General features: G+C 40.8%; 2 pseudogenes; both read left to right on the top strand.

Moving 5' to 3' along the window:
* The first annotated feature begins 7,301 nt into the window (after positions 1 to 7,301).
* Positions 7,302 to 9,251, top strand: LOC148024507 (putative aldo-keto reductase 3; annotated as a pseudogene).
* Positions 9,252 to 17,032: 7,781 nt separating this feature from the next.
* Positions 17,033 to 18,296, top strand: LOC148024506 (IN2-2 protein pseudogene; annotated as a pseudogene).
* The last annotated feature ends 200 nt before the right edge of the window (positions 18,297 to 18,496 follow it).

The following is an 18,496-nucleotide window of genomic DNA, read 5'->3' as shown; positions in this document are numbered from 1 at the left end:
TTAGTCAAGAAAAAGAATAATACTTATCGGATGTGTATTGACTACCGAGCATTAAACAAGATCACTGTAAAGAATAGGTATCCTATACCTAGAGTTGATGACCTTATGGACAAACTGCAAGGATCTTCTATATTTAGTAAAATTGACCTTAAGTCTGGATATCATCAGGTGAGGCTAGATAGATCCGACATATTTAAGACTGCATTCAGGACACAGTTTGGCCATTACGAATTCTTAGTTATGCCATTCGGATTAACTAATGCACCTGCCACTTTCAGTAGCATGATGAACCGTATTTTTCTAAAATATCAGTATTGTGTGATTGTTTTCTTTGATGATATTTTAGTATTCAGTCAAAGTGAAAAAGAGCATTATGAGCATTTATCATTAGTTTTTCAATTACTGAAAGAAAATCAATTGTTTGCAAATCCTGACAAGAGTGAATTCTTTAAGACAGAAATAGAATATCTAGGTCATATTGTATCAAAAGAAGGAATAAAAGTTGATCCTAAGAAAATTGACGCAATATTGCATTGGCCTATTCCTAAAAATGTACATGAATTACGCTCATTCCTTGGTCTTGCTAGTTTCTATAGGAAGTTTGTACGTAATTTCTCATTACTTGCTTTACCACTGACCAAACTTCTTAAGAAAGGCATTGTTTATCAATGGACTGAAAACCAGCAGAAATCCTTTGATTTACTTAAACGTGCATTGACCAATGCCCCTGTCCTACAATTGCCTGACTTTAACAGACCATTCTTTTTAGTTGTGACTGATGCTAGCGGATCAGGAATAGGAGCCGTGCTAATGCAAGATAACCATCCAATAGCATATTCTAGTTCTAAGCTGAAACCCTCTGAGCTCAAATATTCCACTTATGACAAGGAACTCTTAGCAGTTGTTCAAGCATTAAAACAATGGAAGCATTATTTAATGGGTTCAGAATTCATGATAAAGACCAACCAGCAAAGCATTAGACATCTACTTAGCCAACCCCAAATTTCTGACCGCCATATCAAATGGGCTTCATTCATTCAAAGTTTCCATCCTATCATTCAATACCAACCTGGAAAAGAAAATGTAGTTGTCGATGCATTGAGTAGAAGACCTGCAATTCATAACATTTCTATCATATCTTTTGATTCTTTGATTGCTATGAAAGACACATATCACCAGGATATTACTTTTCATTCTGATTGGCAAAAATTAGTTCAAAATAATTTCATTCCTGTTGATTCATTGTCATATAATGATGGATTCATGTTCTTTGAAAAGAGACTGTGTGTTACTATTCCATTCCGATCATTTGTTTTGAATGAAATTCATTGTCCCCCATATCAAGGTCATAGAGGTATCATTTCTACATTACGCATGTTAACTGAAGATTTTTATTGGCCGCATATGGATGCAGATGTGTCTAATTTTGTTTCTGAATGTCTGATTTGTCAAAGAATAAAAAGACATCATGGTAAACAGTATGGATTATTAATGCCTTTATCTATTCCATCTAAACCTTGGGAACATATATCTATGGATTTCATTACTGGATTACCAAATACTAAATCTAACCATGACATGATTTGGACAATTGTAGATAGATTTAGTAAGCAAGCATATTTCATTGCATGTAAGAAAACTTTAACAGCATCACAAGCAGCACAGTTATTTTTGAAAACTGTTTTTACTAACCATGGATTGCCGAAAGTGATTATTTCAGATAGAGATTCTAGATTTTGTAATAATTTCTGGATTACACTGTTTGCAAATCTAGGCATAAAGATTGATTTTTCATCTGCATTTCATCCAGAAACAAATGGACAAACAGAAGCCACAAATAGCACTATTTTAGATCTTTTACGTGCATACACTATCTCTAAACCTCAGACATGGGATACTCATTTACATTTATTACAGTTTGCATATAACAATACACCGCACACATCTACAAAGAAAGCACCTTTTGAAGTTATTTATGGACATAGATTATCTACACCTGTTGCATCTTTGTCTAATAGAATACAAAGTGCCGATGATATTGCTGTTATGCATAACACTATTTTTGATGAGGTAAAGGATATGATTGCTAAAGCCCAACAATCATATACTAAACAAGCCAACAAGAAAAGACAAGCCATGAATTTCAAAGTTGATGATTATGTTTGGCTTAGAATAGAAAAGCGTAGACTGCAAAGTGTAGATAGACATCCAGTTGTCAAATTAGCCCCTAGATTCTACGGACCATTTAGAATCATTCATAAGATTAATGACAATGCATTCAAGTTAGAACTGCCATCACATTGGAAAATTCATAATACCTTTCATATTAGTTTATTGAGACCATTTAGAGGACAATTACCTATCCACCCTGTCTATGAAAACCCACCTTTACTAGAAGAAGAGACTGAAATACTTGAACCAGAAGCCATTATAGACACTGACTACATGACCACTAGAACTGGCCGAAGGTACTCTAGATATCTCGTGAAATTTAAGAACCATCCTGTAGAAGAAGCACAATGGATGCACGCTAGAGACCTAAATGCTTTCCCCACTCTGGTAGCTCCACATTGAGCTAATAGCAATTGAGGTCAATTGCTATCCCACCCCGGGGGTATGATGCCAGGAGGCATATTCCACGGTGGATTCCGTGAGGTTTTACGGTGGATTCCGTAAACTTAGATAACCGGGGCTCATACGCAAAGAGGATTCTTTGTGCGAGAAGTTGATGGGGACGCCTGTCCTTTTCGGGCGTTTCATTAATTTAGTGTGTACATGGGTGATTCCATAGCGGGTGATTCCGCAAAATGCATATTAAATTAATAAACGTTTATGAGTTTAGAGTGCGCACTCGTAATAAATTAAGGTTAGGATTTATTTCTAACCAGTTGATTTATTTATGTAGCTGAAGACTGCTAGGTATTCACTTTTGTCGGTTTAATTGTGTTATTTTACTAACGATTGTGAATGCTTCAGTTGATGTGTAGAGATAGCAGCAGTGGCGGAGGAAAGCATTGGAGTCTAGCGGGTTTTCGACCTTTGGACTATATTTTGATAGGCGCCACGCCTATATTTTGTTATGTCTATAGAGACATCGATTATTTATTATTATTTTGTATGCGCTTATGCGCCTGGATATGTTATTTCTATTTGGACATTGAGATTGGGCGTGCCAGACACTATGGGCACCGTCCATTAGCTTTATTTTCCTATTTTTGGTAGAAAGCAAACTCAAAAGCTTAAAGCTTGTCATATTTTTGTATTTGGGCTATTTTTGAGCATAAAGATTGGAAATATACATTAAATACATGCTTTGTGAAGCGCTCACACAAGGCATGGGGGAGATTCAACCCAATTTGTCTCTTGTCTCATGTCGTGCTTGTTTTTACATTGGTTTTTGTGCTAAAAAGTAGAGTGCTTTGTTCTTGGGGACCTTTGGGAATTCACTACGTGAGCTACCTGCGTCCGATCTGCGCACCATTTATAACTCCCCAATAAGGTCCATGTACCTTACATACCCCATGACCTATCATACACAATAATACCTCTTCATTCATCAATATACCCTTGTAATAATGCATCAGAGTAGTACTCTGATCGGCCTCTCCCAGTTACCACACGTGCCCAAATTGTTTTTGAGGGCAAAAACCTTCAGGTGGGAATGGAATGTAAGAGAGGGGGACTTAATAACGGAAAATACTAGCTACACTGGCTGGTATATAAGGTGAGAGAGACTTAATTTTTCATTATTAGATAATTAATACAAGTCTTCTTTCTCCTTCACCGTGCTCTCCAAGCTTTCATGTCTTCTCTCTCTCTTCCTGTCTTTCTCTCTCCATTTCTAGTATTTCTCTCTCCTTGTACCTATCTTTCTCTCTCTTTTACTCTTCTTCTTCTTCTTTTTCTTCTCTGTAATCTTTTCTCTCTCTTCTTTCTCTCTCCGAGTCCCTCTCCTTGACATTTGAGGAAGAAGAAGCCCAAAGCATTAGTTTGTATACTAGAAAATGGTGGGCAATGAAAGTGGATAAAATAACTAAGGAAATGTTTAATTCAATTAAAAAGAAAAAGGAAATGGAGGTCATTACCATCCTAGTTAAAAAGGATGGTTCAATTGCCCAAAATAAAGAGGAAAATCTTGAAACAACTAGTGAATTCTATGTTGATATTCCCCCCTAACAAAACCCAATCATATCAAAATATGCTAGCAAGAGCTAAGATAGCTAGAATCATGCCTAAATTGGTACCACAATCCCTATCTTATATCCTCGATGGTGACCTTTTAGAAATTGAAATATTGGATACCACTCACAATTTAGCGAATGACAAAAGCCCATGATTAGATGCTATGCCCAATGAATTCCATGAGAAACTCAAAGACTTCTCACTACCTCCCTTCTCTACCTATGGAAAAAATTAATAATATCTAGTCCCTTTCCAATAGCTTTGTAAGGAGTTAAAAAACTCACTCATAAAAGAGACAAAAAAGATAATATATCTAATTGGAGACCAATCACATGCTTGTCTTTAGCCTTCAAGAACTTTGCCAAATCCCTAGCAAGAAGACTTAATACACATCTAGATCAATAACCTAATTGTCTTTAGCTTACAAGATATTTTCCAACTCCTTGGGTAGAAGACTTAGTCCCTATGTAGACAATTGGAGACCAATCACCTACCTGTCTTTAGCTACAAGATATTGGCCAAATCAAATATTCTTAGGGAGATCTAGTATACTTGAGTTAATTTACGTTTTGTCATTCTGACCTCCTTTCTCCACATTTCACATGAAAGTAGTCTCTAAGCTTTAACTAGAAGGTTAAGTGACATTAGAGAGAGAGAGAGAGAGAGAGAGAGAGAGAGAGAGAGAGAGAGAGAGAGAGAGAGAGAGAGAGAGAGAGAGAGAGAGAGAGAGAGAGAGAGAGAGAGAGAGAGAGAGAGAGAGAGAGAGAGAGAGAGAGAGAGAGAGAGAGAGAGAGAGAGAGTGTGTGTGTGTGTGTGTGTGTGTGTGATGGGACCAAAAATGGGTCGGCACTGGCTATGGCACTAGCTGGATCTCATGCACACAACAAACAACTCCACCACCACACGGCCTTGCGGGCCAGGAGCATTTGTAATAACTAAATGCACACTAGATACATCTAATATTGTGTTTGTAGCTAAATAAGAGTCCAATGGCACCTTCCCCAGAACCCCTCAAAGGGGGTATCCCACACATATTGGCAATAAGTGCCACATATCACAAACATAGGAGGCACCCCATTAGATGATTGCCGTGGTCCCATTCTAGCTATCCTACATCTTGGGGATTGGCCTCTTGATGCGCTACTTTCACATATAAACACATTCACACAAGATTCCTTTTTTTTAAAAGCAAGATCTAGGAGATACCATGTTTCTTCACCAATAATTTCCCCCAAGAAACGAACGGCTAACCTAGGGCAAGGGGAATCTCACCCTCTAAAGCGTGGGTTAAGTATAATTCAAACAATTGCTATGCATTTCCAAGAGTTGATACCATATGTATGATCAATGCAATAGTGGATGTCTCATCGTGCACAAACAATTATGTTTCGAAATTAGCCTATGTGTTGGTACCCAAACAGCCTTTTCATGAATTCCAACTAATACGTATATGCTTCGTTGCAAGAATCTAGCACCAAGGCAAACCTTGTGCTACTAGATCCCTTATTTTCAAATTGGCCGTTTTCTAAATGCTATGCATAGAAAAAGAAATCAAAATTTGGATTATTTTAGCCCTCAAACTGTTGCAAAAAATCCTCCTCCTCCTCTCCGTTTAGGTTTTGCTTCATTGCATAGTTGTATAGAGGTTGTTTTGTTATGGTTCAATGTATGAAAAGTGATAAATCACGCACAGTGACAAAAAAGATAGGGCAAACTGAGGCCAAACCTCATGCTTTGCCACTACCATATATTCACAATCACTTATTATATTTTTCTTTATTTTTTTTTGAGACGTATTCCTAATTTTTTCCTAATTTTTTTTATTTTTATCTATTTTTTCTCTATTTCTCTAATAAAAAATTGATTTATTTTTAGAGATGTGGCTCTTGATACTTAGAACATCAGAAATATAGATTTTATTGGCATTTTATCCCATCTGTATTGGTTCATCCCACCCGAAAACACCAAAAATCCAATTTTTCTAATAAAAACCATGTTTTATGGGTTTCTAAATATTATTTCCAACATTTTGACTTTATATTTTCAGATTTTTTCACTATGCGAGCATAGAACAAATAGTAAACAACATGTCTACCAATTTTTACTCCATAAGAACAACATTGGCTCAATCAAATATAAAAAAGAAGCAATTTTTCTTTGTAAAATAGAGTTATCGTTTTTCTCTTCTTTGCAAGTTTCAAAATCTAATGCGAGACTATAGATCAGCCCTCATTCAAGGCTCAGCCCACCTATGAACAGCCAACTCTAGCCCTTCATCAATTCGGGAGTGATTTGGTACCATGCTAGACAAGCGTTCACCACCCGATTCTCTTCTTGATTCTTTCCACATGAATTGCCTCTTTCAAGAGAGAGAAATAAAAGAGAGAAAGACTAAAACTAAAACTTAGCAATCGGGCAGCAATCTCGCATGTGAAGTTTGGCGATAGAGAGTGTAGACAAGAGGAAGATCATGTATCTGATCAGTTGGGAAGGGGTGCTTTGAAGCTCCATGGTCTCTCCTCCCCAAAATCTTGTTGTGTGTAGGAGAGGGTGCCTTTTTTTTTCACATGGCTGAAAAAATGCCCCTCCCCATGTCTTCAAATTTTTGGGGGTGCCAAGCCCCCCAAAGGGGTGGCACCCCTTGGCTCCTCAATCAGCATTTGCCAAATTTTGGCACATGTTCCCTGTCCAGCGTTGTCGTATTGCTGCGCATTCGAGGTATGAAAACCACCCAAAAGTTGTGCGTGTGATTTGTTACTTTGTACATACTTAGACGTAGACGTTGTGCTTTGCTTTGCTTGAACATTTTGCTTTCAATTGGTTCATGTTCAATTTTACAGAAGAGATAAGCGCTTTTTGGGATTGAATCTGATATTTGGTATAAACAAATTAGAAGGAGAATGGGTTCTAGATCTGCAATGAGTATGGTTTTTCCGAGCTTCCCAAGTTGTTTGCTTATGCTGAAGATACAAATGGTATCGACAAGGGAGTTTAAGAAGACCAGTGAATTTTCAGTAAAGTTTCTAATTTGGAAACCTCAAACCTGTTTTTCTTACAAATGCCAACTTTGGATTCATTACTTGCTGTTGGAATGTGGTGTTGTAAGTTTTGGAGGACTCATGTTAGAGAAGGATGTGCTGACCATGTTCTTTGCTCCGAAGGATGAACATGAGGCTCATGTGCAGCTTGCCCTTGAGCATGGAATCCCTGCCATTTCTGCAGTGATGGGGACTCAAAGGATTGGGAATTGATTGGAAGAAAATCAAGAATATGATGGACAAAGGGGGCGTGAAAAAGCAAAAGCAAAACAATAACTATTTTGAAAGAGCCTTTGTGGGGGGGGGAAAAAAATACTATTTTTGAACAGAGAATCAGAAAGGAAGGGAAATGGAAGATACTCTGTGGCTAATCAGAGGAGAGCCCGAAAGGAGATGATTACGGGAACAGAGGAAGAAAATAGACGAATGATGAAGAAAATAGAGGAAGGAGGAAGAGAAACAACACGCAGAAAAATAGGGAAGGGAGCTTTTTTCAATGACGGTGAATGATATACAGTACTCTGTAGTTCAATAGTGCGACTGGTTTTGAAGAGTATTCTTGGACTTGAAGGAATGAGAAGGATCGATTAAAGGCAGCATGGAGAGGAGGACATTGAAAATGTAGTAGAACAGAGGAACGAAGGGATTTTGGAAGACGACGACAAGGAGAAGCTGAGAGAGCGAGAGCGAGCGAGAGAGCTATGGCAACCTCCCTCCCAGCGGTGCCTCGTACCAAGCTTGGGTCACAGGGCCTGGAAGTGTCTGCCTAGGGGCTCGGTTGCATGGGCATGTCCTTCTCGTACGGGCCCCCAAGCCCGAGCAGGACATGATCGACCTCATCCACTACGCAGTCACAGAGCTGGGCATCACCTTCCTCGACACCTCGGATGTCTATGGACCGCATCTCAATGAAATCCTTCTAGGCAAGGCACTTAAGGGAATACGAGACAAAGTCCAATTGGCTACAAAATTTGGAATCACTATAGAAAATGGACAGCGAACATTCAGAGGTGATCCCACATATGTTCGTGCCTGCTGTGAGGCAAGCTTGAAGAGATTGGGTGTGGACTGTATCGATCTCTACTATGTGCATAGAATTGACACAAGAGTACCCATTGAAGTAACGATAGGAGAGATGAAGAAGCTGGTAGAAGAAGGAAAAGTAAAGTACTTAGGTCTTTCGGAGGCTTCTGCTTCCACAATACGGCGTGCACATGCAGTGCATCCAATTACAGCTGTCCAACTGGAGTGGTCTTTGTGGACTCGTGATGCAGAGAGAGAGAGATTATACCAACTTGCAGAGAGTTGGGAATTGGAATTGTCCCTTTCAGCCCACTAGGCCCTGGTTTCTTTTCAGCGGGGACGTATATCTGTCTAACCTCCTCATTCAGATGTATGGAAGTTGAGGGGCTGTGGAGGATGCCAGGTCCGTTTTTGTGGATATGCGTGAACGGAACGTCTTTACTTGGGCTATGATGATCGGTGTATGTGCTCAAACTGAAGAGTTTGATGAGGCCTCTAGCTTTTTCAGCAAATGCACATTGAAGGGGTGATTCCAGACAGAGTTATTCTGGTCCAGGTTGCGTCTGCATGCTGTGGCCAGGACTGCAAGATTTGCTATTTGATTTTTATGGAACTCCAATTGGTAGAGCAACCAACCAGGAAACAGAGTTTACTGAAATGTTCCAGGAGTTAGTTGAAGCTTCATGGGACATTGTGAACTTAATGTTGTCATAAAATTCATTGAAATCTTGAATAAAGAATTCCTAGAGAGTGGTGTAAAGAGATAACTGTAGAATTTGTGCAATATCTATGCTTTATCATTGCTTACCTTGAAAGTGGAGTGAATACGGTGATAGTGACAGTGGCAACTACAGCATTGATAGCAATAGTGGCAGTGACAATGATAGCTGCAATGAACGTGCCAGTGAGCTAGAATTTGCTAAGTTCAACAAAGTTAAAACTGCTACTGATTTTTGTAGTGTTCTTTGCTGCATTTCTGTGATGTTAATGTCATGGCTTCTTGAGTGAACTAGGAGCTTTTGAACGGAGCTTATGAACTATGTATCCAGTTTCTGTATTCGTCCATGAGCCTCAATTGCAGCTGTCAATTATCTCATAAGATGAATTGTACAAATACCATATACACAACATTCACTTGATTGGTCTTCTATCCTGGAATTATTCAAAATCCTCTGTGGATGCGATATTGTTTTCACGAATCCTTTGACATCTTTGGTGAACCCGACGTGAAAGCGTCGCAAAAATTTCAGGATGGGAGATACTTCAGCCTCTATTTCAGCTTCTTCTACAACTCTAGCTGCGTCTACTTCAGCTCCATCAATGACTGCTGCGTCAAGTACTTCAATAGAGGATCTAAAACAGATTTTGCAGAATATGTCCATGTATATGCAGCTCCAAAATTAGCAAACACAATTGTATATGCAGCAGCAGCAACAATTGCATCAACAGCAGTTGTCCCAGCAAAGGCAACTCTATTCGGAGCAGGAGAATGCAAACAGCGCGACTAAGGCTATTGAAGCAGTTGAAAATGAGAAGAAGCTATTTGACGGACGTAATGTTTCAGCATATTTGAAGACATATGAGATCAAGATGGGGTTTTTTGGAGTTCCTGCTGGACTTATGAGTAAGTACTACCTTCGTCGTGTCACACCTGCTTTGAGGACAAAAGTGACTGATCTTTTTATTCAAAATACACATTGGCAACATTTTAAGAAGGCCTTGAAAGAAGAATACTTCCTTGAGGACTTTGGTATGGCTACTCGGCGGTCATTCCGAGAGTGGGTCTACATGCCAAACAAAGGTCTCACTGCTTCGAAGTTGATTCGAGAATTCGAAGAGAGGTATAGTCAGCTTGATGCCATTGAACAAAGAGCATTGGATGTTGAAAAAGTTGAGCTTTTCTTGCAAGTTGCAGATCCTGCTCTTCAAGAAGAATTGGGTGAGCTTCTTGAAGATCGCACAAAGCCTATGGGTCTTAAAACTGATTGGCAGGATGCTCAGGATGCAGTCTCGACTTTGACCAAGAGGAGGATATGGAAGACTCGCCTACAGAATGGTTCCATGACACCTACACCATCATCAGCTCCTATGCCTACTTCTATCCCTGTTATTTCTTCTCCTCCTCAGCCAGTTTCTTGGCCTATGCTAGTGCCTACTGTTGCCACTCCACCTATTCCTCCTGTTCCACGACCGATGCCTACGCCTTCTGCTCCAAAACCATCCGTTCCATCGGTGCCTACCTCTCTTGATGACATAATCAAAGGCATCACAGATTTGACACTGGAGTCAGTCAAAGCGGAGTTGGTGGGAAAGTTGAAGGAGCAGTTTGCTTCGACTGCGCCTACTGCTTCTTCTAGCGCTCCTACTGCACCTAGGAGTGCTCCTAGTGCACCTAGGAGAGATCGGAGATGTATTTGGTGCGATAGTACGGACCATCAGCATTGCAGGGATTGTGAGTCTTTTTAAGATGCAAGGAGGAAGAATTTGGTATATTGGGGGCAAGATGGTAAGATTTGGTTGACTGAGATAGGAGCTCCACTTGCTACCAACTTTGGTAAAGGTGGAATGAAGAAGTTAGTGGATGACATGGCTGCGCGTACTTCTTATGTGACAGCTAGAGGTGATGCTTCTGCATATGGAGTACAGATTGAGAAGGGATCAGAGACTCAGTCCGTGCTATGGACTTATGCTATGGAGACTGCAAACAAGGGGAAAATTCAGCAAACTGTTTTGACTAGTGCAGGCTCTAGCATCAGATCAGAGACAGGTTGGGACTCGCTTGTTGACAGGTACTCTATTTATGCTTATTTGGCTAAATCTCATGGTGCATATGTATTTGTTGAGGAGAAGCATAAGAGGGATGAAGAAAATCCAAGTGCAGCTAAGAAGACTAGAGGGGGTGAGTTTGTTACTCCACCTACTACAGGACCGTCTTCAAGAACAGGGCCAGATCGACAGATGGAGGATGCTCAAAAGAGAGAAAAGAGGCAAGATCCTAGAGAGAGAAAGCAGCCAGGATTCAGATTGATGTCCGATATTGAGACATCTACAGACATGAAGAAAATCTTTAATGATAAGATACTTGGCAGTGAGGTGACTTTCACTATTTTTGAGATTTTGGGCATCTCAAAAAGAGAGTTTCAGGATCAGTTTCAGGAGGTCCTGAAGAGGAAAAGGCATGCATTGTCTACCACTGATACACAGGGAGTTTTGATTGGGGAGTTGGATGAGGATGAGGATGAGGTTATGGTTGATAATGCTTCTGTTTTTCCGCAGGTAGAGAAGAGGGTTCAGCCTATGCATTATGCTGAAATTGATGAGCCTGTTTTGATACTGCGTAGTCACTTTTCGCGGAGCCATTGGGCTAGGGCAACTACAGAGACAATGGTAAAGATTGGAGAGAAACAGGTGCCTTATGTTGCATTGGTGGATCATGGTTCAGAGATTAATCTCATAGTTCGTGGAGTTTATGAGAGTAACAGATGGCCTATGGATGTAGAGCATGGGTGGCGTATGAGAGCCGCCAATAACACTGCAGGTGATTTATATGCTGCTTGTCCTAGTGTCAGGGTTTCTATTGGTGATGTAGAGGAGGATTTTCATTTCTTTGTGCAGGATTCATGCTCTTATCCCATAATTCTTGGTCAGCCATTCATTACAGAGATGCGCATGGAAATAAAGGTCATGGATGATGGATCTGCTTATGCACGGATTCGTAGTAAAGATGGTATGAGAGCAGTTCAGTTTATGACTGTATGTGTGAACCATGTTAGAAACAGGGATACTCTCAGAGATGCACCCTTGCCCACTGTGAGGGATTCGGGTTTTCATTAGGTACCGCCGTTTCGCGAGACGACAGTGGTATAGAGGAGAGGAGATTGGAGTTCTCGCCTCCTGGCAGCGGTGTTTTCTCCTCCGGTTTTGTTGGGATTTCAGCAAACAGTTTAATGAGTTATCAGAAGACTTCTGGGTTGCCTAGAGCTGCCAGGCAATATATATGCAGGAAGGAGAACAATTTAAAAAATGTAGGAATTTTGGAGGATGATGAGTACATAGATGGGATGTATGACAGTGTGATTTGTGCAAATATGATGACAGAGATGGGAGATATGCTGAAAACTGATATGCTGAATTGTCACAGTAATGTATTAGTGCAGTCCCTGGACATGTTTCATGAAATTGCAGATTTTATGTCACAGATTGAGTCAGAGGCTGAGGTAACTCAGCAAAGAGTGTTGAGTGCTGAAGAAATTCAGCAAACAGAGTTTCCAGCTGGTTATGATCAGCTTTCAGAGAGATAGAGGGCTGAAAATTTTCAGCCAACAAAGTTTACTGCTGAAATATTTCAGCATTCAGAGTTTGAGGCAGTTCCTGTGCAGTCCATAGAGCAGAGGGCTGAGAATATTCAGCCATTGGTGTGCAGAATTGCTGATTTACAGCAAGATTTGTGTAATGCAAAAGAGCATAATGAAGCCAGGGTTGACACGAAATACAAAACTGTGGATAAGAAGGTGAAGCCGGTTGCTGTACCGCTTCCACCTGACAGTGATCAACAAATAGAGAGGGCTGCTAAACAGCAAATTTTGAGGAATCCAGAGCATATTGGTCATAAGTTTTCAGCAGAGACTCTTGCTGAATTGAAAATTGGAAATGGTGATTTCTTGCTACCCATAGAGAAGCAATGCTTTCAGGATATGCTTGAGCGACATGGAAAGGGATTTGCTTTTTTTCCGCATGAGATTGGATGTGTGAATCCTGATATTGTTGCTCCTATGGTCATTTTTACTATTCCTCATATCCCATGGAATCTCCGACCTATTCTAGTGCCTAAAGCACACTTGCCAAAGCTGATTGATTTATTGAATGAGAAAATCAGGATGGGAATCCTTGAGCCTTCATCTACACCATACTCAAAACAGGTGGTTTACAGTTCCAAAGAAGAATGGTACTCTCTGATTTATTTAGGACATGCAGCCAGTGAACAGAGTTACTATCAGGAATGTTGGTATAGGTCCAGTTGTGGATGAGTTTGCAGAGGCATTTGCTGGACGTGCCATCTATTCTTTAGGTGATTTGTATTCAGGATATGATCAGTTTCAACTGGCTTTGGAAAGCAGGGACATAACCACCATGAGAACTCCTATTGGGCTTGCCAGGATGTGTACCTTGCCTCAAGGTGCCACTAATTCTGTTGCGCATATGATGAATGCCATGCATAAGGTCCTTCGTGATTACATACCTCAGCTTACTATGCCTTTCTTGGATGATGTGCCCATTACGGGGTGTGCAGAAGAAGAGAAGAATGAGAGTCTAAATGAGCAGGGATGCAGATACTTTGTGGCTGATCATATTTCAGCATGTGAGAAGATTTTGGCCAGGTTAGAAGAAGTGAACTTGACACTTTCAGGGCAAAAATCTGTTTTTGGAGTGAATGAGGTTATCATTGTTGGGCATATGTGTGGATATTATGGTAGGAAACCTTCACCTGATAAGGTGAATGCTATAGGCAAGATTGCAGAGTATTGTTCTACCACTTCAGAGGTACGGAGATTTATTGGTGCTTGTGTGTTTTATCTGATTTGGATACCTCATTTTGCACACATAGCAGATTGTTTGTATCAGCTGCTTCGAAAGGGGCAGAAATTCTATTGGGATGAGAGCCACACTAGAGCCATGTGGAAATTGAAGAAGTTATTGCAGAATGCTCCTACTCTTAGGAAAGCGGATTATAATTGTGGAAGGTCTATTGTATTGACAGTTGACACTAGTCCAATTGGCATAGGTTGGGCTGTGGGTCAAGATGATGCAGATGGAAATAGGTATGCTATTCGGTTTGGGGCGAAAGTCCTAAACGAGAGACAGAGGAGATATCCGCAAATCAAGAGGGAGTTATTGGGGATTGTCACGGCTCTCAAATGTGACAAGGAGTACTTTATTGGAGCTTCAGTTGTGGTAGAGACAGATTGCTTGCCATTGATTGGTATGATCACGAGTTGCTCTACTCCGGATATAGCTATGTTGAGATGGATTGCATACATCAAGTCATTAAATCCGGAATTTAAACACATAGCAGGGAAGGATAATCCAGTGGCAGATATGTTGTCTAGAGCCAGATATGATGATGAGGAGACTCTACTTGCAGAAGAGGATGATGCAGAAATTTTAGCCACTATGGTTGATCATGTTTGTCATGTCTATGATATTGTGGCTTTCACAGAAGAACTCTATGTTGGAGATTGGTTGCAGATTGGCAGGTACCTTAGTACACTAAGCAAAAGAGATGAATGGACAGATGAAGAGTTCAAGAAGATCAGAAGGAAAGCCTATGGTTATTTTCTCAAGGACGGATTTCTTTGGAAGCATCCGAAGAAAAGAGGCGGATTACCTTTGCAGGTTGTCTGCGATAGAGAGACACAGTTACAGGTGATGAGGGAGTTTCATGAGAATCCTTGGGCTGGTCATAGAGGAGTATGGGCTACTTATGAGAAAATCAAGGAGAAATATTGGTGGAAAGGCATGTATAGAGATGTTTCTCACTTTGTTGAGACTTGCAGAGACTGCCAGATGTATTCAGTAGTGCGTCATCGAGATGAGCTTCATCCGACCTATCCGCTATGCATTCATAATAAGTGGGTAGTTGATTTGGTTACCATGCCTATGGGTCTATGGCAGATGAGATACATTGTTTTGGCTAGAGAGGATCTTACCAATCATGTTGAGGGTAGATCTTTGAGAACGAAGACCACTAGTGCAGTGTGTAAGTTCTTATTGGAGGAAATTTTCTGCAGGTATGGTTGTGTGGGTAAGATCACTGCGGATCGTGGTGAATTGGATGTAGATGAAGCTAGGGAGTTTTTCTCTCAGCTAGGAATCAAGTTGGCTCTAACTACAGCATATAATCCATAGGGAAATGGGAAGAGTGAAAGAGGGCATCCGCCGATAGTGAAAGCATTAGCCAAAGCATGCAGAGGACGGATTGGAGAATGGCCAAGACTTCTACCATTTGCTTTATGGGTTGATCATACGACTCATAGTGTTACCACAGGATATATGCCTGCAGAGTTGATGTATGGTCAGAAACCTGTTATGCCGATTGAGACTTGTGCTTTGACTTGGTCAGTTTTACCTTGGTAGGAGGATTTGATGAGAGAGGAGCTCTTAGCTCTTCAGATTCGACAGTTGGAGAGGAGACCAGAGGATATTCAGCTAGCTATTGACAGGTTGAAGGTTGCTAGACTAAGGAATAAGGACAGGTTTAACAGCAGGCATCGCTTGCGGCCTAGAGCAATAGAAGAGGGAGATTGGTTATTGGTCTTTGATAGCAGCCTTGAAAATCAACATACTGCACTTCGAAAGATGGTGAAAAGATGGTTTGGGCCGTACATAGTCAGACATGTCTTTGATAATGCAACATATGAGCTGACAGAATTGGATGGGACAGTGTTTAGAGTGCCTATTGATGGAAAAAGACTCAAGATTTTCAAGAAAAGAAATTATGAGGAATATGCATTGGAAGAATTTTCAAGAGAAGAGCAATGAGAAGAAATTCCAATGGAAGAAACAGATGATATGATACCGGAAATGCATAATGAAGAGATTGATCTGTTTGTGGATCTTGATGATAACGATCATGGGTAGTCGGCCCATCCGGAGGATGCGCACGATTAGAGGGGGTGGATGTCGTATTGCTGCGCATTTGAGGTGTGAAAACCACCCAAAAGTTGTGCGTGTGATTTGTTACTTTGTACATACTTAGACGTAGACGTTGTGCTTTGCTTTGCTTGAACATTTTGCTTTCAGTTGGTTCATGTTCAATTTTACAGAAGAGATAAGCGCTGTTTGGGATTGAATCTGATATTTGGTATAAACAAATTAGAAGGAGAATGGGTTCTAGATCTGCAATGAGTATGGTTTTTCCGAGCTTCCCAAGTTGTTTGCTTATGCTGAAGATACAAATGGTATCGACAAGGGAGTTTAAGAAGACCAGTGAATTTTCAATAAAGTCTCTAATTTAGAAACCTCAAACCTGTTTTTCTTACAAATGCCAACTTTGGATTCATTACTTGTTGTTGGAATGTGGTGTTGTAAGTTTTGGAGGACTCATGTTAGAGAAGGATGTGCTGACCATGTTCTTTGCTCCGAAGGATGAACATGAGGCTCATGTGTAGCTTGCCCTTGAGCATGGAATCCCTGCCATTTCTGCAGTGATGGGGACTCAAAGGATTGGGAATTGATTGGAAGAAAATCAAGAATATGATGGACAAAGGGGGCGTGAAAAAACAAAAGCAAAACAAGAACTATTTTGAAAGAGCCTTTGTGTGGGGGGGAAAAAGAATACTATTTTTAAACAGAGAATCGGAAAGGAAGGGAAATGGAAGATACTCTGTGGCTAATCAGAGGAGAGCCCGAAAGGAGACGATTACGGGAACAGAGGAAGAAAATAGACGAATGATGAAGAAAATAGAGGAAGGAGGAAGAGAAACAACATGCAGAAAAACAGGGAAGGGAGCTTTTTTCAATGACGGTGAATGATATACAGTACTCTGCAGTTCAATAGTGCGACTGGTTTTGAAGAGTATTCTTGGACTTGAAGGAATGAGAAGGATTGATTAAAGGCAGCATGGAGAGGAGGACATTGAAAATGTAGTAGAACAGAGGAACGAAGGGATTTTGGAAGACGACGACAAGGAGAAGCTGAGAGAGCGAGAGCGAGCGAGAGAGATATGGCAACCTCCCTCCCAGCGGTGCCTCGTACCAAGCTCGGGTCACAGGGCCTGGAAGTGTCTGCCTAGGGGCTCGGTTGCATGGGCATGCCCTTCTCGTACGGGCCCCCAAGCCCGAGCAGGACATGATCGACCTCATCCACTACGTAGTCACAGAGCTGGGCGTCACCTTCCTCGACACCTCGGATGTCTATGGACCGCATCTCAATGAAATCCTTCTAGGCAAGGCACTTAAGGGAATACGAGACAAAGTCCAATTGGCTACAAAATTTGGAATCACTATAGAAAATGGACAGCGAACATTCAGAGGTGATCCCACATATGTTCGTGCCTGCTGTGAGGCAAGCTTGAAGAGATTGGGTGTGGACTGTATCGATCTGTACTATGTGCATAGAATTGACACAAGAGTACCCATTGAAGTAACAATAGGAGAGATGAAGAAGCTGGTAGAAGAAGGAAAAGTAAAGTACTTAGGTCTTTCGGAGGCTTCTGCTTCCACAATACGGCGTGCACATGCAGTGCATCCAATTACAGCTGTCCAACTGGAGTGGTCTTTGTGGACTCGTGATGCAGAGAGAGAGAGATTATACCAACTTGCAGAGAGTTGGGAATTGGAATTGTCCCTTTCAGTCCACTAGGCCCTGGTTTCTTTTCAGCGGGGACGTATATCTGTCTAACCTCCTCATTCACATGTATGGAAGTTGAGGGGCTGTGGAGGATGCCAGGTTCGTTTTTGTGGATATGCGTGAACGGAACGTCTTTACTTGGGCTATGATGATCGGTGTATGTGCTCAAATTGAAGAGTTTGATGATGCCTCTAGCTTTTTCAGCAAATGAACATTGAAGGGGTGATTCCGGACAGAGTTATTCTGGTCCAGGTTGCGTCTGCATGTTGTGGCCAGGACTGCAAGATTTGCTATTTGATTTTTATGGAACTCCAATTGGTAGAGCAACCAACCAGGAAACAGAGTTTACTGAAATGTTCCTGGAGTTGGTTGAAGCTTCATGGGACATTGTGAACTTAATGTTGTCATAAAATTCATTGAAATCTTGAATAAAGAATTCCTAGAGAGTGGTGTAAAGAGATAACTGTAGAATTTGTGCAATATCTATGCTTTATCATTGCTTACCTTGAAAGTGGAGTGAATACGGTGATAGTGACAGTGGCAACTACAGCATTGATAGCAATAGTGGTAGTGACAGTGATAGCTACAATGAACGTGCCAGTGAGCTAGAATTTGCTAAGTTCAACAAAGTTAAAACTGCTACTGATTTTTTTAGTGTTCTTTGCTGCATTTCTGTGATGTTAATATCATGGCTTCTTGAGTGAACTAGGAGCTTTTGAACGGAGCTTTTGAACTATGTATCCAGTTTCTGTATTCGTCCATGAGCCTCAATTGCAGCTGTCAATTATCTCATAAGATGAATTGTACAAATACCATATACACAACATTCACTTGATTGGTCTTCTATCCTGGAATTATTCAAAATCCTCTGTGGATGCGATATTGTTTTCACGAATCCTTTGAC

This window comes from Lygodium microphyllum, chromosome 15 (assembly GCF_053477565.2).
Source record: "Lygodium microphyllum isolate KBCC chromosome 15, Lygodium_microphyllum_v1.1.10, whole genome shotgun sequence".
Taxonomy (NCBI): Eukaryota; Viridiplantae; Streptophyta; class Polypodiopsida; order Schizaeales; family Lygodiaceae; genus Lygodium; species Lygodium microphyllum.
This window is presented reverse-complemented; position numbering and strand designations above follow the sequence as displayed.